The sequence below is a fragment of the Myodes glareolus genome, chromosome X (assembly GCF_982192425.1).
Source record: "Myodes glareolus chromosome X, mMyoGla1.1, whole genome shotgun sequence".
NCBI classification, from domain to species: domain Eukaryota; kingdom Metazoa; phylum Chordata; class Mammalia; order Rodentia; family Cricetidae; genus Myodes; species Myodes glareolus.
Genome location: NC_142053.1, coordinates 41,300,049 through 41,325,572, shown reverse-complemented (window position 1 = coordinate 41,325,572; position 25,524 = coordinate 41,300,049). Strand labels below are relative to the sequence as shown.

The 25,524-nt window shown below is 36.8% G+C and overlaps 1 protein-coding gene across 2 annotated transcripts in view; it reads left to right on the top strand.

Annotated features, from left to right (window-relative positions):
• Positions 1-9,939: 9,939 nt before the first annotated feature.
• Positions 9,940-25,524, top strand: part of Htr2c (5-hydroxytryptamine receptor 2C) — a 235,181-nt gene continuing 219,596 nt past the window's right edge. For both annotated transcript variants that reach the window (XM_048441990.3, XM_085685141.2), the window contains exon 1: positions 9,940-10,523. The gene's annotated coding sequence lies outside the window, so the exon portion shown is untranslated. The remainder of the gene's footprint in view (positions 10,524-25,524) is intronic.

The window sequence follows — 25,524 nt, the reverse complement described above, 5'->3', positions numbered from 1 at the left end:
GAGAGAGAGAGAGAAACATAAATCTTTTTGAAAGAAAAAGAAATAAAAAAACCAGTAGTGATTTGGGGAAAGAGAAACCATTCCATACTGCTGATGGGAGAATAATTGGTATACCCACTATGGGAATCACATGGAGATTCCATAAAAATAAAAGGAAAACTTCCCAGTTATGTATGGAAGATTCCAAGTCAGCATTCAGCAGAAATGCTCGTGTATTCATGATTATTGCTGTACTTTTCACAATAGATACCATATGGAAGCAGTCAAGATACCCATCAGCAGATGAATGGATACTGAAAATATGGTACAAATGCCCAAGAGAATTTTATTTAGCCATCAATAACTAAATTATGACTGCCATAGGAAAATGAATAGAACCATACATTATTATGTTAACCAAATAAACTAGACTCATAAAGATAAATCATCTATCTATCTATCTATCTATCTATCTATCTATCTATCTATCTATCTATCTATCATCTATCTATCTGCCATATAGAAGAAACATGGATAGGAAAAGGTCTAAATATTGGGATGGAGGGATTAGAAGATGTAGTGGAATATGTATACCTTGAAAGAAAAAGGGACTATTTAGAGAACATAGAGGGGCAGAAAGAGAAAAAGAGGAAGGGCATGAGAGAACAGAAAAAGGTAGAAAGAAAACTGAGGAAATTTGAATCAAGTGTGGACCGAAGCAACTGCAAATAATCACAACAAGAATATTGATTGGGGATTTTTTTAAATTCAAGATTGGACTGATACTAAATGTTGATAGGCAAATAGACATTGCTATGTGTGCCTTTACTTCAAATTAAGCTCTACTTGTACAGATGAAGGATTTCTATGTGAATGGGTCTAAATGTACTCACGGATTTTTTTTTGGTAGTAAAAATATTAAGACAGTACACTTTCTATAAATTGCTTTCAGAGCATCATAATGATTTAACTTTCTTTTACATTTGAATCCTGGAGAGATGGAACACTTTGCATTTATTGGTGAAGAAAATGATCAGTTTGATGGAATATTAAAATATATTTGACAGTTCACCCTCATTGAAACATCTGCAAACTGAGCATGGAAAAATTTCCTTAAGGATAGTCCATTTTCAATAATCTAGCAGAAGTCAGTAAACCAAAGGCTTTAGGCTAAACAATAATACATACCTAAATTCTACAAAAAAAAACATGTCATGGTGAAAAGAAACAAAAATAAAATCTGATAAAATGATTAAAAGTTTCTATCAATAGAACAAGTGATTGGTCCCTTGTTAACCAGTCAAATAATTTTTTCATGTGGGATGTCCTTCTGTATATGTATTGCTCTTATTAGTTAATGAATAAAGTTGGCCTAATGAATAATATGTTTTGCCTATGGCAATAATATGTTTGCCTATGGCAGAATATATTCTAGCCAGACTGGAAGAGACATATATACAGAGAGAGTAGGCAAAGTCAAAAAGATGCCATGTAGCTGCTGAAAGAGAAAGACGTCACCAGAACCTTTCTGGTAAGTTACAGCCTTGTGGCAACACACAGATTAATAGAAATGAGCTAATTTAAGATATAAGAGCTATGTAGGCATACATCTAAACTGTTGGTCAAAAAATGTTGTAATTAAAATAGTTTCTGTGTGATTATTCGGGTCTGGGTGGCAGGGAAACTAATGAACACTACAATTTCTATTGGTCAGAATCCTGAAAATGATGGACTAAATGATGAGGATGTTTTGATGTTTAAACTACAGGTGACAGTATGTTTTTAACACCAGTTTGTTTTTGTTATAGCTAGAATTTTCCAATAAAATAAATTTAAAAGAGAGTAGATGTGAAGGGCTTTGAAAAACCCTCACCTGTATACAGATGTTCTTACATGAGATATGGAGTTTCTAAGTCATGTTATCCAAATGGATTAGCTTAGCTTATTTGCTTATGTTATTTTTCCATGGAAAGTTTAGATATCAAAAAAAATAATGTAACTATGTAATTTTAATAATTATTACTTAAAATTTTATGTTCAAGTTTTTTGTTAGCATTTTGCAATTAAGTATAGGCGTCCTTATTTATGCTCTTATCTAATGAATATATAAGAAGGAAGGCAACTTTTTCAAAAGTACAAAAAATCTCAACAAAGGATATTTTAGTAGGCGAAAATTCCATATTACAAGCATTTGTGATAAGCTAAATTCACTTTTGTTTTTGTTATCCCATTTATAAGGCAATTGTTAACAATATTCAAAGGTGATTTAAATATTCAAGCTGATTTTTTATCTTCAAATAACAAATTCTTGTTTAAAGAGCTCTTTACTACCTTTGAAATGTTTTAGGTTCCCACAGGTATTGGAGTTACAAAATGTGCCTGCTTAATGTGCACTGTGTTCATTGCAACCTTGGGGAAATCAGGAAACAACAGATCTCTGAACTAGGCTTAACTTTACATCATTCTGAACAAGTGACTTTACCTACTGTAACTCAGCTTTATGTGACGAAAAAATTACTTATTGATTTGCAGAAGTTTTTTTTTAGTCCTAATTTAAAGTATATATTTTTAAAAATCTTTTAACACTGAATGAATAATGAATAATAAATACTCTAATCATTTTACTCATGTGTGCCAGAGTGGTGTATTTGTTTAAGGTATGTGCACACTTGTGTACAGGTGCATTTGCAGAGTTCAAAAGAAGACATCATGTGGGATTTCACTCTCACCATATTTTTTTCAGACAGAATCTTTTATTAAATCTGAACTTGGTCTGATGTCATACAGCTGGGGTTACAGGCATACATGCCAGCATATCTACTTTTTGATATAGGTGCTAATATTCAAACTAGAGTCCTCATACCTATGGAATAATGTTCCTACCTACTGAGCTATGTCCCTCCACACCAAACAATAATTACTATTGAGATATTTTATGAAAGAACAGAGAGTCAAATAAACAAAAGGAATTCACTCATCTATACAAAGACAGCATTGGTGCAGGAGAACTGTCTGTATTCTGTCATTCATGTTTTAAATAAACGTTGATTGGCCAGGCAGGAAGTATAGGTGGGTTAACCAGACAGGAAGTAGAGGTGGGGCAATGAGAACAGGAGTATTCTGGGTAGCAGAAAGCTTCCTCCATCAGTTCTTCAAGGACCAAGGAAGAAGCAAGATGTAATCTGCCTGGATGAGAAAGATACCGAGCCATGTGGCTTATGTAGATAAGAACAATGGGTTAATATAAACTACAAGAGTTAACAAGAAGCCTGAGCTAATTGGCCATTCAGTTTTATAACTTATGGAGATCTCTTTGTGATTTTCTCTGGAACTTGCCGGCTGTGGGGAAATAGGCAGGACAGAAACCCCAACAAGCAGACTCTCCCTCATGTTACACAGCATGATGAGGTACATATTTTCAAAATTCAACACTACTTTTTAAGCTTGACTTGAATATATTCCATAATGTCACTCTAATTTATCACATCCTGTTGAATTATAACATTTCTGACAGAAAACAATAGTACAATTAGAACTTGATTCAAAGACTTCTTTGTAGTCTGAAACCCCTGCCAATTTATAAAGTTACACAAAATGATTAGATTACCCAGCACATTTTTACTTATGCTTTGGTTTATTTTCTATGCCAGTTTTAATGCTGGAAAACATTTCAATGCAAATTGCAACAGTTTAAGACAGAGATATTGAATGATACTAAATTGATAGACATACATTACGCAGTTTAACAAAAAATAAATTTCCTTTAGCTTTTGAAGGTTCTCAACCTTTCTAATGCTGTGTCCCTTAAGATGCATACAATTCCTCATTTTTTGGTGATACTCAAACATAAAATTAATTTTGTTGCTACTTCCTAACTGTAATTTTGCTTCTCTTATGAATTATAATGTAAATATCTGAAATATCTGTACATTCCGATTGTCTTAGGTGACCCCAGTAAAAAAGTCCTTTGATTCACCCCCCAAAGGGATCATGTCCCATAGGTTGAGAGCCACTGGTTTAAAGCTAATATTCAGTCTTTGTACTTCAAATTTTCCATAGCAATGTTTTGCTATGCATTTTAGTCGTAAACTAGTACTTTGAATTTGATCATTTTAGAGAGTATACTAGACTTCTAAAAATGTTGGTAGCTCAATATAATACCTTTTATTTCCATGAAACAAGCTTCTAAGACTTCATTTTCCTTGGAAGTCAGTATCTCGTGTATGCATCAAGCTCAACAACAGTGCTCCAGAGGCTAGTTAGCAATGCCAAATCTATGGTCAACACAAAATGCATAATTTCTTTAATCGTCATTTTACAGACAACACATTGTTTGCAATCCTTTAAACCTGAACAGAAATATTCTTTTATGGTCATTTCCAAATTTAGCATAAAAACAAGCATAAAATTTTTATTCATTGTTTTTCCTCACAAACAGCTGTCCACTGTAACACTTACCATGTTTGGGAGGAGCATGTTGGTATTAAACAACTCACTATATCCAGGAAAATCTTCTTCAACCTTAAGTCAATTCTGAATGAAAAAAACTCCAATTGAGCCCAAAACTGGGTTTCACCACTACTTCCAGCTTTATGCTCTTTAATGCTGGCTTTGTGACAAGCATTTTGTTCATTACTGAGGGATAAGCTATAAATGAAATGAATAGTGACCTTGCAAAACTAGTTCCTTGTTGGTAAAAAAAAAATCCTCCAAATATATGCTCACCTGGCCATAGGGAATCATGACACTTAATTCCTCATAAAACTTATCCCAGCCCTTCATGGGCTGGGACCTACTTTTGAATAAACTCTTATCTTCTGATGTCATTCTTAATGTGCCTAGAAACACACAAAGCTCAGTCGTACCCTGACTCTTTCCATAAACATTGCAAAAGTAAGGGTAAAATTAAGCTTCTAAGCAGCCACACTGAATTTCTGGCTTGATCTCCATACCATCTAACAAGTCATGTTTTTAAAAACATGTTTCCAAATTCTGGGACCCAAATTTGTGCAGAGAATCTCAGTACCATATAACATTTCACATCTATCCCCACTATGTTTCCTCTTGGTCAGTCCAAACTGGCATAATCTTCTGGTGTTGTGAGCCACTTTGGCAAACTGCTTTGAGTTTTTCTATTCAGGTTATTGCAAAATTTAATTTGTACTTCTCAATATTAGCTTCTGATGCTAGCAATTAGCAGTTATCCTTGTTGTTTGTCTTCTTTGCACCCACTGCTAGGATATATTTGGGGGAAAGGAGAAGAATAAAAGTATATGGTTACATATTAGTGCTTAAGATTGGAAGAGGAAGCTGGTAGGAGAGAGGGAAGGAGAGAAGGCAGGAGTGAAGGAGAAAAGGGGAAGAATAGGAGGGAGGGGGAAGGAAGGACTTCTTCATTTGAAATACTGTAATTGTATTGGGTACTGATCAAGAAAGTGAAATCCATTACTCAGTAGATACCTCTCGAACCTTTGGTTACTTGATAAAATGCCCAGGCAATGCAGGAATTGAGATTAGAGATGGAGCTGTTCTAAAAGAATCAAATAGGATATATGGGTAGGACAGATGGCTGTCAACAGGAAGAGCCCAAAGAGAAACCACTAATGCCTTGAATTTTTAATTTAAATAAGAATGCTAAATGCTACCTTTCCATTCTAAGAGGTTACAGTAAAAATCCATGACAATAACATAAAATGCATTCTTTGTAATATGAATGTGGTACAAGACAATGCATATTTGCCTAGGGAACTGGCATCAAAATAGTTTGTAGCTTTTTGCCTTTGAAGTTTCTAGTTTCTTAGCTTCAAACTTGAATTCATAATGTATCATTTTTAAGAATATATGTTGAGACAGGAGGAACAGAAATTCAAAATCATCCTTTTTTGAACAGCAATATTGAGGCCACCCTAGGCTATATGAACCTCAGCCTCTAGCATGAAATAAAAAGAGTACTGCTAGAAGCCCCATTGGGTATTTCATTACTAGAAAAATATTAGATGAGGTTAGATTCATTCAGTAAGATTTGCTGCAAAGAAGGAACACAGATTTTTAAACTAGACACCTTCAGGTTTTGTCTGAGAGATGGAAAAACTATATGTGACTGAGACCTCCCCACTCCACTCAAAAAGCTTTTAGGTTTTCTCCTCCATTTAGTGAGTGCATCAGAGAACCAGAGTTGATTGTTGATTTTCCCTTAAACTGGGGATGCCACTAAAAGGCAGCTGCACATGGAGAAAAACTGACATGATCAGAGACTGCCCCCTGCCTTCCTACATAGCCATAGAGTTCTGCTGCTGTTTGTCATTTAAAAAAGAATCTTAACTAAAATTTAAGAAGTCATGCATATGTATATAAGCTGTCTATATATGACAAATGTTATCACTTAGTAACTCTGAATGAGAAAACATAACAAACATTTGCTGTGTTAAATATTACAAAAATTATCTTTAGATAATTTATGCTTCAATAAAGGGATCTGATGCTGATGCTGGATTTGTTTTTGTTTTTTTGTTTTGTTTTGGTTAAACCAAAAATAATAATAATGCTATTTAATACAATTACAGATTTAAAAAGTTTAGCTCTTAAAATTTGCTTTAAGGAATAAAATATCTGTGGGTAAAATGATTAACGGAACGTCTTGCATCTATATTCTTTGGGAAACAAGGAAATTACAAAATCTGCCCAGGTAAATTTTGTTTGACTTCTTCGCTTCTGAAGAAAGAATTCTTTGCCTTGGAATATCATGCTATAATTGGGGTGCTCATTTTGTAATCTGTCTCACAATGTTTGGGAATATAAAGCTCTCTGGTTAAGAAGCAAAATAATAATGACTACTAATTTGTCCGTGGTTGGAATTTATAAGAAAGTCCTCGAAATCTCATATGATAAAGAACTTTTCCTTACTTAATAATGAATTTCTTTGTATTCTTCCTGAATTTCTAAATCTAGCAATTTAGAAAGAAGTCCATAGCAAACAGAAGAAGCCCCCTGGGAAGAAACTCAGTGGTGAGTATTGGGGTTTCTTCCTGTTCCCTGGATCAGTTATTATTTGCATCAAAGTGAAGGAATTTACTCTAAATGACTCCCCCCACAAAAAAAAACAACCACAGCTTCCCTGGACTTGAAGAAGTATCAGAAACACAATAAAGGCTCAGACTAATCCCCCTGCACTGCCCGCCTCAGATTTTTCACTGCCCGAAAAATCCTCTACAACTGAGACCCCTGAAAGAGCGCTTGTATAGAATTTACATCTCCAAATTTCACATGAGTCCTAAATGTCTCTTCGCAATATATTTATTCTCCCTAGCCAGTGTTTCTCAAATCGCCAAAGCTCATCAGATCAGCAACTCTCCGCCAGGCAGCTTAGAGAAATCAGGCTGGATGGATTTGCCACAGTCGCCAAGAAAGTGGAAATGCTGTTGTAGCCTAAATCAACACTTGGAATCGGGTTGCATTCTGCTCAGGCTCAGCATCACCAGCTCCGGGACCATGGCGACAGCGCCTCTCAAAGGCAAGCTTGTCTGCGGGTGTCAGGCTACTCAAATTCCTAAGCCTGAGAGAGCTTTAAGTGCTCTGCCCTGCTAGCAAACTTTCTGTCCATCCCACTACAGAGTGAGCTCCACTACTTATATCTTGTCAGAACTTTTGTTTTCCCCAGGATGGAGAGAATTGCCTAAAGAGCAAAATAAGGAATAGAAAGAGTATTTGTCATCCTTGTTGCTCTCATTCCTACAATTGCATTTGCTGTGGTCAATTTCCTCTCGCCGGTTTCCTCGGGAGCTGGCAAAAGAGACCACCAGGTTTAGGTTGACGGTATCTTTCTCCCAGGCCTCAGTGAGCTATGTTTCCATAGTATATATTTCATAACAATTCAGAGTTACCACTTTGAAGTAATACAAACGTCTCTTGCCTCCGACACAGTCAACAGAAGTCGCGCTAGAGAGGAAAGTATGAATGCTTTCCACAGTCGCGAGCATTAAAAAAAAAAAAAAAGACACGTGGAGAGTTTTAAAATATGAGTGCTTAATTGTTTAAAAAGAAGATATACGCTTTTCTCTTTTGTATTTATAAAATACTTTACACTAACAAAGCGATCCTGCAGATGCAAGTGTGGTGCAGTCTGCGGACTTGGCAGCGCTGTCGCTGCCACCTGTGTGGCAAGCATCAAACAGGAGCATTCAACAGATGCTTCAAACAAACTGCGAGGGTTTTTTTTCCTTGTGTTGGGCAAAAAACAAAACAAAAGAACCGGGTGGGGGACAAATTAAATTTCAGGGCCCTTCAAAGTGTTCGAATTTATTAAAGATAGAATCTCCATCCTCAGACTCCCTTCTTGCAATACAGTTAGAGCTCCTCTCACAAATCTAGAGCCAGGACGAGCAATATTTGGCACTAGGGAACCCAGAAGGTAGAGGAAACCTAACTCTTCTCATCTCTCCCAACTCTTCCTCCTTTCCCAGCTTCTATACCTACTGGGGTCAACAGCCCCATAGCTACAGACTGATGCCTGCCTTTCAGCATTTTTCAGGGTTTATCCTTCTAATCACTACACCGACCTTTTGCATCTTCTTATATGCAATCACTGCTTTGTCCTTGGGTCCTAAATAGTTGCACTGGTCACGATCTGTTGCTCTGATTCAGTTTCCTCTAAGCACTGAGGAAAGAGTCTCTACTTCAAGCAGCTGTCGGTGCTGCAGAGACGCATACCCCACCCCACCCCACACACACTACTCTGAACTGTTCTACCCTCTTTCTCTGCGGGAGCATTTCTACTCCGAGGCTTGATTTTGATGTTCCTGGGGCATCCTGGCGAGGTGGATCAACCTCTGCCTGCAGTCTGGACACAGCAGGCACCTGCCCCACCAGCCGCATTTTAGAGTTAATGGGGAAGAGTTTTGCTAACTGGGTTTCAGCTGAGTGGACAAGCAGTTGTCAAAAGGGAGGGTTTTTTCTTTTCTTTTCTTCTTCCCTGACCTTACTTTTGTTTTAATGCCTCGATAGACTTTGAAGAGGCTGGGCAACTAACCATGCACCCAAAACTCTGTTGGAGGTGCCTTCATTTCCCCGAGAGAGCTGAAAGAGCTACCTTCATGGTTTATTTCAAAACCCTCAGCAGGGAGTGTGGTGTGGTATCAAGAAGGAATTAAATACTGCCTTCTGAGGTCTTCAAAGCCAAGGATTTTTCCTTTCTCCCTTTGAATTTAAGAGTAGGAGCAAGGGTAAGGAAGCCAGCCACCAAACAGGGTTGAGGCCTTTAAGGTTTGATCCTGTCAATATGTCAGGGAGGGAGGAGTGCGTGAGAGTCCGAATGGAGACCCTCAGAAGTGACAAGAATCAGTGAGATTTATAGAACGTTGAAAGTGTGTTACAGAAACTAAAGGCTGTCTGTCTGTCGGTATCTCTCTATCTCTCTGTGTGTCTCTGTCTCTCTAACTCTTATCTCTCTGTCTCTTTCTGTATGTTTCTTTTTCTGTCTCCCTGTCTGATTGTTTCTGTGTGTTTCTGTCTCATTGTGTATTCTGTCATTCTGTCTGTATCTCCCTGTGTCTCTCTGTCTCCCTGTGTCTCCCTGTTTTTCTATGTGTCTTTCTGCCTCTGTGTCTGTATCTCTCTCTCTCTCTCTGTCTCTCTCTCTGTGTGTGTGTGTGTGTCTGTCTGTCTGTCTGTTTGCCTAAAGAATGTGCCTAATGTATGAACATTTGAGGGTTGAATTTTGAGACTTTCCCCATCCCCTATTGGATGCCAAGGACGACCTCAGTTTCCCTGGGTTCCTGTGCCTTATGAATCAAGTTAATCACTTCCCCACCCACGCCACAGGGTCTCATGGTTCCCTGCCAGCAGATTCCAGACGCACTAAGATTCTGGTCCAAACAGGCCCGGAGCAGTGTAACCCTGAGCTGTGATTGGCTATTCTTGGCTCCTCGTTGGCTCCTCCCCTCATTCCTGGTTTTGCCTAAGAGCCCGGTGCAGCCTCACCGGCTCTGGGTAGGCGCTCTGGTGCTCACCGAGGAAGCTTCCTCGGGAGCACTGATCTTAATGATTGAGCCCTTGGAGCAGCAAGATTGTTTATCTTGGTTGCTCCTTTGGCCTGTCTATCCCTTACCTTCTTATTGCATATGAACTTTCCTTCGGTCTGAACATCGTTTGTCGTCGGCGTCGTGGAGATCGTCGTGGTGCTCCGGTGGTGGTCTTCGTCCGCTTAGAATAGTGTAGTTAGTTAGGGGCCTTCAAAGAAGAAAGAAGAAGCGATTGGCGCGGAGATGCTGGAGGTGTCAGTTACTATGCTAGAGTAGGATAGTGAAACAATAACAGCCAAACCTTTCCGGGGGGCGCAGGTTGCCCACAGGAGGTCGACTTGCCGGCGCTGTCCTTCGCGCCGAGCTCCCTCCATCCTTCTTTCCGTCTGCTGAGACGCGAGGTTGCGGCGCGCAGCTCTGAGCAGCGCACCGACTGCCGCGGGCTCCGCTGGGCGATTGCAGCCGAGTCCGTTTCTCGTCTAGCTGCCGCCGCGGCGACCTGCCTGGTCTTCCTCCTGGACGCTAGCGGTAAGTTGGAGCCCCCGGGCGGCATTACTAGCTGAGACCCTAATGGTTTAGGCGGAGGATGAGGTAAGGGAGCATAGACAGGTCCCAAATGGTTGCAGCCTGCAGGACCGCACTGGTTCGGGAGGATGGTTGGAGCGACTTAGAGCGCTCAGATCGCGGGGAGGCTGGGGGTCTCTAGAAGAGACAAGGACGTAGGTTTCACTAAAGGAGCAGCGGGAGTCTTGAGGAGGTTGGAGGACCTGAGATGTAAGCGCTAGAGGGAAGCAAGGATCTAGGGACCCTCGCGCTCAGGAAAAGCTGTGAGAGTAAGACTGGGGTGGGGTCTTTAGAAGTAAGGGGAGGGGGAAGAGGGCAGGGAGGGATGGAAAGGAGGAGGAGTAAAACTGAACGCGGGGGTTCTCTGGTCCAGGGGTTGGGCTGAGGAAAGAGCAATCGAGTAGGGGGATACAAACTGTTCACCATATTAAGAAATCGGACTCGGGCTAAGTGGAATGGGGGCTCAGGGCTTGAAATAATGGGAGCGGGGCTGGACGGAGGGGCAATGATCTCTATTATGTTCTTGTTGAAACCGACCCTCGTTTTTGGCGGGTCTCAGTGAACACACGTTAACTCTGGGAGATAACACACTGCGGATCTGTGTCTTGGTCTAACAGCTGCTGGCTGAATTTGAACAGCGTTGCTGATGATCACGTAAGTTTAAGAGGATGGTATAAGGGTATCCAGCGAGCCTTTTTATTAGCTTGCCTAAGTCATTTGGCGACAGATTTATATTTTGAAAAGGATTGTGGAATAGTCTCCAATTCTGCCTCTTATCCTGGTCTCTTTGCTCAGCTTAACCTGACAAGCAGTGTTACCAGCATTCCACGGAATTGCTAAACATGAACAGGTTGCTGGTTCCTGGTGCGACATAAAGTTCGTCATTGCAAAACATGTCTGTGTCTGTTTCTTTTCTGCGTCGAGCCCTTTGCGCCTTGCTTCCTATTAGATGTTAGTAGGTGACTAAGGTGACAAACACTCCACACTATGTTCGAGACCCCTTATTTTAAGGGACAGAGCCCCTCCAAGAAACACAGAAGGTGACATCAGCGGTTAGAGGATATTTAATTCAGTTCAGAATCACGGCAAGTACCTGGCAGGTTCTTAATTAACATTTGCCAGTTTGCCCCATTTAAGAAAGCTTTAACTGATTCCCTTAACATATACACCTCTTTCCACTTACCTCTTAAATAGGATAAGCATGGAAAATGTCCATTGGGGGAACATGGGATTGAACTGAAATGCTTGGGGGGGGGGAGAAAATGTTGCGCAGTGAGTAATCTCTGCACTCTCAGCTTGTTGCAGACAACTGTGACCTCATATAAACAGTGGTGAAAAAAGATGTGGTATCAAGACTGACTTTAAATTTTTCAATAAGAAGTTTATATATATGATATATATATACATGCATGCTTGCATACATACATACGTGTGTATATAAAATCACACACTCTGGTAAACAAAACATTCATGTAGTATACATAAACCATAACCTGGAGTGGACTTCATAATGACAATGAGAATAGGCAATTAGCATGCATCGCAGAAAAATTATTTCTTCATTTCTTTTGCATCATCTCTCCCCCTTCACTTCTGTCTCTCTCTCTCTCATACACACACACACACACACACACACACACACACACACACTATTGCTCTTTAAGAGAAGTATACTTTTGGCACCTTTATTTTGGGAAATCATCTACAACTCCCTACCCCACCCTATAGGTAGGGACTTTTTTGCCCCTTATACATTTCGAATGTAGACCATAGGTATTTAATTGTGTTTTTCATTCACTAAATTTGTTCTTTTGGTCTTCTTGGAAAGTGAAAAAAATATATGCTCTGTGCACGTCATTTCTCTCCTAATAGCACCTATCATCTGCTACCGCGAGCCCAACTCAAGCCCCGTATGCCAGAAGGTGAATAATGCCATGATTGCAGTGGCCACGTAGGATTGGAGTGTTTAACAACAACACTGATAGGGGTTTTCTAACAGCACAACAGATGAAGATCTGTTAACCCTTTATCCATTGTCTTTCTTTTTTCTGCCATGTAAAATTATCATTGATGCAGTGATGACTTTTTCGGGTGATAACATGATAGATTTTGACGCAGTATGATTTCCCAGGAAAAAGAAGATCACCAGAACTGATTTTTTGAGACCCTCCTGGGTGCCAGACAGGGATTCAAGAGTATTGCGTATATGCTTTGATTCTAATATCTTCAGAGCATCATTATGAATAGGAAAATTGTATGGCAAATGTTATTGATACCAACCAGTTTTCTCCCCAGTTTCCAAACATTTTCTCAAAGATTAAGGCAAGAAAGCACAAAGTACTTCTTTGTGTTTATTCGGTTACCTGAGAAGAACATATCTGTTTCCCCAGCAGCAGAAATAAAAACTGAAGGTCCTGGACTGCAACTGAGCCCTTGCCTAGAATGTAAAAAAACAGTATGCTTGATATTCAGCATTGAAAAACAAACAGCCCTAATTTTAAGCTGGATACCTGTGACAATGTGCCACTCATCTACTAAGAATTTAAGAACTATGAGCACTGACACTACAGAAGACAGTAGATTTCCCCTCTAAAAAATAAACTCTTAAAATTCTGTTACGTTTGCACTGTTCTCAATAGTGTTTGGAATTTAACTGTTTAGGAATATTTCTTAATTTGGCTGATCTGATAAATACCCAAACCTCAATAATAGTCTGAAACCTAAATAAATCCTCACTATCTTCCTGTTTCATTTTAGTTTCACCAGATAAAAACCATATATGTTTCCAAATGAAGGAAGCACAAAACCAACAGAATTTAGGGTAGAGCTTATCAGCCACCAGCATGAAGTGTCTTCAGCTGCCTGAGACTGCAGCTTGCAGTTTGCAGAGCCCTGCTGCAAAACAATAATTAAGTTCCAGAATCTAATGACTCCTTAGTCTCCGGACTATTTGGTTAGTATCATTAACATGTGTCTTGCCACTTCACTTACATAGCAGTGGAATCCTTCAAGAAACAAGGATACACAACACTTGTATTGAGAATATCTTAGTAGAGCATCCTTGAAAGCTTAATGTCTAATTAAATAAATGCTTAGTGAGTCAATTAACTTGGTAGCCATAAGCCAACTGTGAAAATCTGACTACATTTTGGGGTCATTAAGACAGTATTGTAATATAATAACACACAGTAATATAATATACAGTGGTATAATAAATTACTGTTACTTGTTTGTTGTAAAACATAATATACATTGTTTTTAACTATTTTTCAAAATTGTATTTTATATTATCATTTGTCATCATTATAAAACACCTATGTCATTTTTTCTGTGTATTGGACTGTTGAATCTCAGAAGAAAATAACCAGTTACCAGCCTAATGAATGTTCAATCTCTCTGTCACTGCCTTCAAAAAACATTTTAAGATTTCTCTACATACAGAGATCATAACTGCAGAACAGCCTAGTAATCTCCATTTCACGCACTCAGGGTTACAACCAACCCAGGGTTTAAGGTGCACCATCATTTGACTGGCCACTAACAGGCATTTTAATGAGCAATTAGAACAGTATGAGCAGGGTTTCAAACAAGGTATACAGAGCTGGAATGCTGAGTTTGAGTCTCACTACCCAGCACCCACCTCTGCTTTATTTTTCTGCTGATTTCTCTTTCCACATGTGTTTAAGTTTGTTCCATCTACACTATTCTAAAGATACTTTCAAGTTACAGCACGTGTATACATCTAGCTGCCGTTTCGTATTATAATTAAGGTAACTCTGATTCATAAACGAATGGTCGCCTGGTCTAATTAGAAAAGAACAAGAAAAACCTTTTGACTCACAAACTGCCTTCATGGCCCTTTGTATCACTTGAAATCATACATGCAGGAATATTTTTCTTTTCTTTTAGTAATATTTCCATTTAACTCAAAATATCCACTTAAAGGGCTAACAATGTCATTGCCTATTAATGATACATAAGTGTACTGTAGCTATCAGAAAGCTTTGAGAACTGCACTCTCACACAACAGCCATAATTTAATATGCTAAATGTCATACAAAATTGTATCCTTATGAGTTCATAAATATACATCTCCTAACATCAAGTTTCTTTTGGAGCATGCAGAAAAACTGAAAATGTATAGGTGGTCAGCCATTTCATCTGCCCCAAGTTTCTAAACATTCTCCTTACTCAGGATGGTAAGTAGAAGATATTTTCTGTGGAACAAGAAAGGGAGTACATTTCTCATCAAAATAGTGAACAAATACATAAAAGAAAAAGAGTTGAAGTCTCCTTGGAAGCAACCAAAATTATTGCGGTAGGTAGTTAGGCAGGCCTTAGAGGAAGAAAATGTGAGTAGTGTGTTTGGCCTTCTACAGAAGATGAGTCAGTTGGACTGGCAATCCAGCAGGGAGCATGAGTGTTCCAAGATGGATTATCCAGTAATGACAGGCTTTGGGGTGCAAGGAGTGCAAAAACTGAAAACAACGAAATACTATGAAGTCATGTCAGCTAATGTCCAGACAAAAATATTAGTGGATTACATAGCTACAGTGGCCATGTTGCTTTATTTTCATGAAAACGTATTTCTTCTTTTATGTTTTTAGTAAATGCCCTTAACTAAATGTCGTGTATTCACATCTTTTTTTTTTAAATGTTCATTTTAAACTCACATATCTCTTATTTTAGACTAGGAATCAAGACTCATTCAATGTTTTTATGTCCAGCTCCCTACAATCAAATCAAGAAAACTTGATTAAGTTAGCAAGTAGTTATTCTTCTTAAGATATAATAAAGGATGATGATAATAGTAGACGTGATTCATTGAAAATTGCTGGATAATACATAATATACATGTATAAAGAGGCTTGCATATGTTTTCTTATTTAAGCCTCACAACTGTCCCATGAGAAGGTAATAGTATTACCCAAGTTTGAACATTGGCAAATTGAAGCATGCAAGCAGGTGAAATAATCAACTCAACTGTAGTGAACAACCTGAAGCCTGAAAGCAGGTACTTTTGGATATAGTGACCACGTTATTACACAGTAAACTCTTCTTGTTTGTGCTACAAGTTGCTTTGTACTATTATCACTAGACTTTGAACAGGTGGATATAAATCTGAAGATATTATTGGCAGTATCCCTTAAAACCTGCCAAGGCAATAAAATGGGCAGGTAGCATTTCATATAGATTTAGCTATCAGTTTTTTAAAACAGATCAAATAATTTAGAAACATTGGTGCTGGAGGACTAAGAATTAAACAGCTGAGGGAAATATGACTATGAATTATGAAGTCTTAATATCAGCATCCAGGAGCAAGGTGATTTTAAGTTTGAAGTTCACTTAGGTTATATGCAAGACCATTATTCAAAAATAATAAGTCCTTTTCTCAAAAATGGAAAAAAGAAAGAAGATTTCATGGGAGTTGCAGAATTGTAATAAACAATAAAATGAGATCAGGAAAATAACATATAGAAAAATAAGTACACGGTATAGGGGCTCCTACACCTATGTACACTCTACTGAACCTATGTACACTAACTACACCTATGTTTACACCTATTCATATGGTTTGTATTTAGTGTCATTGCAACATAAATCAATCATATTTGGTTATTTTTTGAAAGCTGAGTACTTACGATTAAAACAGAAAAATTGAAATTCTGGAAGTGCATAAACAAAATAATAGAAGGTGATTAGATTTATTGGAAAATCATTAGAAAATATTGAAATACTAGTATGAATATTATCCCACCAAATATTCCTCAGGTCTATGTGGTCTTCCAGGTTTGTCATACTCTACCATATGCAGCAATATTTTTCCAAACTGGCAATTATATATAATGAAGCCTTTGTCTAAAATATAGAATCATTAGCAAATTTACATTGATTATGTTACCAATTGTAAGAAATCAATGCTTTGTAATTTAAGAAATCAAGCATCAAACATTATTATTTCACTGAACATAATTTTAGACAAGTAAAGATTTACAAGTCTTAGATTAACTAAAGTTTAGTTCTAAAATACACAGTTTTATTTTCTATTTCACAGAGAAATAGACACATGCCATTTGTGCGTGTGCATGTGTGTTTGACCATTTGGTTGACTATTTCTAGGTGTTAAGCATGGGCTTAATGTGTAGGGCCAGTTACACACTTAGCTCTGTTACATAACTTTGTTATTATTTGACCTTCAACTAGTTATCTCAAAGATCCACATTATTTTTGTGATGAGAGTTGATGGAAAAGTCTAATTGTTTCTCTTTTCTAGTTATAAGATGTCAGAAGTTGCTATTCTTAAATTGCTTACAGTGATAAGATCATGAATGTGTAGGTTTTTGAATTTTACACATTTAAAGTTATTTTTATGATTTATAGCTTTTTCATATAGCATTCTATTTTTTTGATTAGCCATTGATTCCTGGAAGTTTATAATGCCCATGCCCTACACTTTCATAAATGAACTAAAAGAACTTCAGGGGAATAAACGAGAGAAAAATGTAACTGACCCGTTTGTCTCAGATGTACCGCTTTTTTTTTCATTCCCATTGTGATTGTAGAGTCTTATTGTTAGTTCTTTAGCTGTCACTGCAAGAAAAAAATATCTCCACTCCAATTTTGAGCTTAACACATACTCTGCTTTGATCACAATGCACAAATAATGCAGAGTATTTACAGGGTCAATGACAATAAAATGACAAACTAATCGTGAAATGCCAAGAATAAATACAGTGGGCACTAGGTAAGTTGTAGAGTCCTGAGCTTCTGGTAAGGTAGGACTTAGGGAATGGCAGAAAACTAATTCTCAGGCTTAGTTCACGGGGAAATGTACAGTTTTGCTACAATGTGTAGAAAAGAAAGCTATTTTGCTGACTGTAAAGCCAATAAGCCAATTCCATCATGGTGGTGTGTGCCTGTAGTCACAAGTTTGAGGCAGGAGAGTAGTGTGTTGGAAGCCAGCCTGTGTTACAAATCAAGTTGTTATGAAGTACATGGCAATAACCTATCTCACTAAAAACACAAATAAAATAAAAAAATAATGCTTCAAATGCAGTGTGCTATAATTTTATATACACAATATAGAAAAAGTCACTGATCACAGTAAAAGATCATCTAATTTCATACATAAAATTATCAAATTTTCTATTTCAAATTTACTAGACACTTAGCCTATTGTGTTTACTTTATTTTTGTTGCCTTTAACTTAATATTTTAAAATTCAGTGTGACTATCTGCTAGGCATGATATCAAAGATTTTATAGACATTGTCTTGGATTTTAAGCTGAGTACTAGCTATCTTTTATCAGGTCATATATACACAGATAGAGATTGTATTTCATTCATGCTTACATGCATAGGTCATTATATATTATGACTTAATTGAATGTTTTGATTGAGAATTAATGTATAAAAATACAGACACTGTGGAAAAGTTTTTAAGCTGCAAAATCAAGAGTTAAGTGACTTGAGTGCTAGGCTTTAATGAGCCTCTGTATCCTTTCCTTGTCAAAGAGGAATTCCTAGGTAGATCAGTAGAAAGCATTTAGCTAACAAGTATGAAGGTCTTTGGCTCCATCTTTAGCACTGGGGTAAAAAATAAGACAGTTAAACTAAGTGCTTGCTAATATCTTTTCAAATACTATAAACTTAAAAAAGATTCAAAGATTTTCCAGTTCTGAAAACTGACTTCAAATCATAATGGGGAGAGCATAGATTTTTCTGTCTCAGTAAGCAGCAGCTATGATTCTTCAACCACACAGGAAATTGTTACACAAGCAAAAGTCAGTTCTCACCTCTGGTCTCGAACTTGCAATTGTCCCATTCACTCCACTGTCCTACATGGGATCATTCATCTTTTATGAGTAACTAAGTGGAAATGTCTCTTGTTTTTCTTTTCTCTCTTGAAGTGAATGTAAGAGATTCTTACTAGCAGGAACAAAACTAACTTAATTATGACTTGTTATCTAAATTAAATGGTAGTTCAGCTCCAAACCTTACACAGAAGAGAGTTAATGATGTCAAAACCATAGTGGTATACTTTACTGTTAACATAGTAAACCTTACCAACTTCCTTAAGCTATATAAAGGTTACTTAAGAAACAATTAGGTGGAAATGGAAACTTTTATAATTTAATAAAATTTACTTTAAAAAAAAGAAACAATTATTATTTTTCTATAGTAAACTTTATAACTAAATATCCATGAATGGGTGTGATGACTCTGGTCTGTAGGCCCAGAAATTGAAAAGCAGAGGCAAAAGGATCAGAAGTTTCAGGGTCATCTTTGACTATACAGCATGTTCAGTTGCCTAAGGTGCATGAGACTGTCACACACACACACACAGACACACACACACACACACACACACACACAAATTCTAGTCATTTTTATTTGTATACATAACCTGATAATGCCTTAGGAAGAGAGACAGATGGCTTTAAAAACCTTTTTAAGTTTTGGAAATGTCTGATAAACACACAGAAGTCAAAAAGGTAAAGTTAAATGAACCAGAATTCTTCACACAACGTTATTTTTAATAAGAGCAAAATTCCAGGGATTCATATTGCCAACCTGTGAACATATACAACTGTGATCCATAGTAATAAAAAGTTGGAGTTATTTTATATTCCTTCATTTTACTAGATATTACATAACAGGTACATTTAGGATATTCTTCCTAATATCTATTTATATTAAATTTACAATATGTATACACACACCCAAATTTGTTTTTTGTAGATCTACCTTTCAATTTGTACACCAAGCTGCCCTCAAATTCATAATTCTCACTATCGCTCACTCCAGAATTTTGGGATTACATATATGCACCACCATACCCAGTCAATTCTCAAATATTTTCTATTTATTGCAATTTTAAAATTAATTAGAGAGTTAAATTTCAGCCACAGTTCTATCCTTATGTTCTAGACTGTACTTTCTCCGTCTTTCATTTATTTTCTAACAAAAGCAACACAAAGCTGAAAGTGCTAAAAAAAAAAATAGTCACATGGCATTCTTATTAGTGGTAACTGTTCTTTTTACAGAGTAACAGCATTTGCATCTGGTTATATAGTTTCAGTATGTGTTCTTATTTTATTTTCAACTTAGCCACAAATTAATTAGGGCCAATATTTTAGCATCACTTATGCAAATAAGACAGCTAATAGTAAAGAAGTTGAAATGTTATATTCGTGATAACACACTTAATTGTACAACCAGATTGAAATAATACCATGCTTCTGTCCCAACTTAATGGGCCAGACTTTGTTGACTCCCTATGGAAGCCCTTACCCATTGGGAAGAGTGGATAAAAGGTTGGTTGTGGGGAGACGAGGAGGGGCAGGAGGAGGGGTGGGAAGGAAAACTATGATTAAAATGTAAAAAAATTAAAATAAAAAAGAAACAATACCATGCTATTTCATTAAAGATTACATAGAACTTCCAGTATTTCCCTGCCTTCTATGTTATGGATAGCTTCACAGAAATGTTGGTGGTGCTAATATATAAATGACACAATTAAGAAAATTTGGAAGTAGGCAGGAAGGATGGCTCAGCCACTAAAGGCAAGGCTCACAACCAAAAATATAAGAAATTGTAGGGGCTTGGTGTGCTCTTGGCAGTACAGTGTTTGCCTCACCTGTGAGGCTCTAAGTTTCATCTCCAGCATCATTAAAACAAAGTTATGAGTGTGTGTGTGTGTGTGTGTGAGAGAGAGAGAGAGAGAGAGAGACAGAGAGAAACAGATAGAGACAGAGACAGAGAGACAGAGACAGAGATAGAGACAGAGACAAAGACAGAGGATAGAAATGATTAAAATAAATGGTAAATGTGTTTCTGCAGAAGAGTAGACATTCATTTAAATGTGGTCAAAGGTTATATAAACATAGCTGATTGATGAGCAATATGTCTTTGATGAAAACCTTAATAAAAACCAGATCACTTTCTGTAGAATAAATTGGGACACCAGCCATCCCATTGTGTTTTAGCCAAGTAAGCTTTCCTCAAAGTCAATCAAGCTCAGTTTGATTTTTGCTTCTAATTTTCCAAAAATGCTTCAACTTATTTTCTCTTATACCTAATATTCCTAGCCTGTTCATATTTACTGTGAAATTCAGAGCCTGTGTAGCAGAAGCTGCTTTCAATATTTTACAATTTCACCTTATATACTATTGTTGAATGATGTTATACTAATTATATAGCACTGACCCTTAGATTTAAACCTTCCTTTCTTTCTATAGAAAACTAGTAAAAAAAATTAAAATATATTATTATTTTACTCCAAAATCACTTTTCAGTAGAGAATTCTCAATAGGAATTCACTATTATCTTGCTTAACATCAGTGTTGCTAACTTCCTGGCTAAGATGGAACTTCATGATTAGAAAACGTCTGGTTCATTAAACATACTAGATTTATATGGGACACATAGGTGGTTAGTGTGTAAAGGCTTCAAAGGACAAAGACGATCATGGCATCTGTTCAACTAACTAACTAAAGGCCACTATTACATTTGTACCACCTTTTCTGACCCCCATGTTAGAAGTCGGTGGGTGACATAGACACTAGAAACAAGAAAAGGAAAGGCTGTTTATACTTGGTTCATGGCTGCCATCATAGCTCCCTTTTGATTTCTAATTACTTTCCTATGAAAACCATAGTTAGATGGATTTTTTTGCCATTTTACGAGTCTAAAATTGCACTATTTTTGTTCATATAAAATAATTTTGAAGTAATCATTCAGTTTTCTGTACTAAGATCTTAAACTGTGACCCTGTGCCTCTTTTTGATCATTGGAGACATATCTTTTGAAGCCTGATTTACTTCAGGTCATAAGAACAAGACAGAAAATACAGCACCTGTGCTTAGAGTCATAACTGTCAAAGCAGAATTTGATGTTCATTCCCCCTCTTCTTAAATCACTGCTACAAATTATATTGGTATGCAACAAATATCAAGATATAATACTGTAAAGAAGTATTAAATAGATGTCATACATATAGTTAAGAAATGGTACCAGGATGTAAGTGAGCTGTACATTTGACTGTGAAATAATCAGTTGCCCGTAACTATCAATTTCTGATACCAAAACACTATTTATTTTTATTAGATTATTTTTAGTAATATTAACAAGACACTTCATAATTTTTGAAGGTATAGATGATGCTGTGAAAGTTACCATGAATTAATTACTAAACATAATGGTAAATCAATGGAATTAAAGTATTCTCATATTTCTGAGTGACCCCATACTATGTATGGGTTTTTTGAAAATTAAAACATCAATGTAATATTTTTGTGTGTCTGTTAGAGAGAGAGAGACAGAGAGAGTGACAGAGACAGACAGAGAAATAGAGACAGAGGAGAGGGAGAAAGAAGGGGAGAGGATAAAAGAGAGAGAGGAGAGAGAATGAGTGAGAAAGAGAAAGAAGAAGAGGAAGAGAAAGAGAAAGAGAGAGAAAGAGAAAGAGAAAGAGGAAGAGAAAGAGGAAGAGAAAGAGAGAGGTTTGTGGGCGACAGGTCTGAGCATTCACTGAGGTCAGAGGACAACACTCTGCCTTTGATCCTGTCCTTCCACCCCTATGTGAACTGCAAGGATTGACCTCAGGTTAGCTGGCCTATGCTACACGTTCTTTACCCACAAAGACACCTTTCTGGTCACTACTGATTACCTTTAAAGATGCCTAAAGTAAGATTAAAAGATGGTTCTAGACTAACTTTTGGTAACATAAATAGTTATTATTAGTGCTGAAGCTATAGAGAGAATTCTATTCTTTTAACTCTGAATTCAGATTCTTTTCCCACATAGTCCACTGTTTGTGTGGCAGAATAAGAGAAAGCTTTTACAATTTTGACTGCATCATACTGTCCTTGAGAATCACATAATGCTTAATAAATTCAAAACGGACAGAAAATTCATTTGCATTCTTGGCTTAAAAATTAGAAGCTTAGTACAAATATGTGAATACCTTGAAGACTATGACTTTTAGTATTACTGACATGAGCACAGAAGATGTAATTATGTTTGTGTTATGTATCATATGCACACATATTCAAAGCAGGAAGAAAAGAAGAGTAATTTTGAGGCTTATATTAAACTTATATCAGTTGATTGGCCATATAGACTTATGTAAGCTTTGATTTTTTAATTTGAGCAACTGACGTCTGAATCAGCTCAAGACTGGATGCTTACTCTATAAATTACATCCCTTAAAATGTACAAATGCAAGCATGAGTCACTTGCTACAGAAGTCCATCTTTAATCCATTATGTCATTTTCATAAGGAAACAAACCATTGACCTTCAGTCATTTTTAAAACAATGCCTCTGAACCATAGAGTATGGTAAATATGCAATCACAGCATGAACAAATCTATGAACTCAGGTAAAAAAAAACTTTATAAAATGAAATCTCTTTCCTTCTATGACTATTTTCCCATTCATTTGTATGAATACCTTTCATATACAGGATGGGATTAAGACTATATTGAAACATTATTTCATTTATCATTATATTGACACAGGAGAAATCATGTGTCCTTTTGAGGTTCTTAGTTTCATTAATAAAACAATTTAAGAATGGATTCAGATGCAAGCACACAGTAAAGTTTTATTAGAATTTAAAAGAAAAAAATCAAAGTTATAAAGCCACAGCAGCCACCCAAGAGAAGAGAATGGAGGAGAAAAGGAAAAAAAGACCATGTCCTTTAGACGGAAATGCACTTCAGGCAGATGGCAAACAAATAGCCATATGACAGAGAGGCGTTAGAGAAAAAGCAAAGAAGCTTAGAATGTCGAGGGGAAAACCCCAAAAGAGAGAAGTACCAGGAAATAGAAATGGAGAGAAGCTAATAAAAAGCCAAGTCAGGATTCAAACCACAAAGGCTAGGAGAATACTTTCCATGGTACCTTGAGTAACAAACAGCCAATCGGTTCAAAAATGTGTCAAACACTTATGCAGTATCTGTTCAGACCTAACCTTCTCCAGGCCTGAGTTGGAACACAAGTCAGGAGATAGACATTGTATAATGGCTTCTCCAAATCAAGAATGTGTGAATCCTTAAAGATCTCAGTTCACACTGAAAAGTGAGGGAATCACTATTTATTAATTAGCAAATGGATAGAAAAATGTACAAGATGCTATACATTTGGAAGAGGTCTGTCATGTAAGGTTTTATTCTTCTTAGAATCCAGGGTGGCAACAATGGTGGGACAGTGACTTATCTCTGTGCCTTCCACCAAAATAAAGGGCAAGCACACAAAGGGACAATATCAATATAAGACTTTTATTCTGCCTTCCGTTATTTTGTCGGTCCAAGAAAGGAGACAATGCTTTTTCACAAAAGCAGCTGTTTTTACCAGAAGTACTTGTTTCACAATGGGCAGATGTTTGTTTATAGGTTAAATCACTCGTTATAGCTGTTGCTTGCCCAAACCCAAATAAGCAGTCTCTTTGTGGTATTCCTTAATTCCTAAATGGAGGGAAGTTTCCTCCTTAAATGATTATGATGATCTGTGAATGTACAGAGAAGTGTATTCAGCTCTTTTGTGATGCTTTCATCCATTGGCTCAGGTCTCAGTATTGGCAATAATTTGTGTAATGTTGAGTAAAACCTCTTAAGTAATCACAGAATTATCCTCTATGTCACTTTATATATCAATTATAAGTCGTGTCGAAAGTAATACTATGAGACTTGGAAAACTTTAAAATGTGCGCTTTAGAACATGTATTTGTATTAATATATAAAACACGGTTGTGCTCAGGGCTATCTCACACCTCCAAAATTCAAATTTATTGTGAGAATTTAAAAATTGTAGTAGCTCAATAAGGTAAGGGGAGATCCAAGACTTGAACTGATAATATATGCATCATAAAATGTGTCTGAAATTTATAGTTAGCTGATGGGGAAAGATATGTGGATTGATGAAAATATTACCATAAAGAAGGATGTGAGCCATGAGTCAGAGAGCACGGGGGAATATTCCTGTCATGAGAGATAGATATGTGGAAATGCCATAAATTTGAGGCTAGCCTGGACTACATAATTCCATTCAAACAATAAACAACAAAGAATATGTTGTGATTAGGCTGGAAGAATACACTCAGAAAAGAATTAACTTTAGTGAACTAACCTTTTAAAAAATTAAAACAGGCAGATCGGAAAATATCTTTGCTTGTTAAGTTTCAGATAAATATTTTTCAAAAACCCTTAGACGATTATATATTTTTTCCTTGGGGGAACAGAAATGCTTCATAATAAGGTATCTCAATCTTATCATGTGAGGGAAAACTGAATAAAAAAAATCCTAACAATGACATCACAGCATACATTGTTCTGACTGCAGTAGTCACACGTGACCACTAGGGGGACACCATTTCATTTGCCGCAGTTGTGTGATCAAAACCAGAAATATTCCCTCCATGAGTACTGAACAATTAGGTGAAATTAATTGAAATTGGAGCTGAAACAGGTAGAGTAGATTACTTCAGTGTAGCGAGACGATATGCTCTGTTGCAGTGCAATCTATAATTTGTATCATGTAAATTGATAACAAGTGAATCTTCACTATGCATAGATTCATAACTGTCCTTGAAAATAGCTAATTTTGTAGCTCTGCCTCCTGAAACATCTTAGGGAGAATAAGCTTTATGCACCTTTCCCCTAAAGAAATTGCTTTTTCTATTTTAAATATTTTAAAGTTCCCATACAGCAGAATCTTAATTTTGAACATTTATTGTCACAGTCGTTGCAATGAATCTTTGCACTAACTTCTCAAAGTGGCAAAAAGGTGGTCATACAAATTTATTAATATTAAATGCATTTTTAAAAAAATTCAGATAGGAATGGAATTTTTTATGCAGGTTTTTTCTCTCCTATTTTTACTCACAACTACTTTGTTGTACCATCACAAGGAATGAGAGGTAGAGTAAGTTATTACTATAATACATTCAATTGTGTATACTG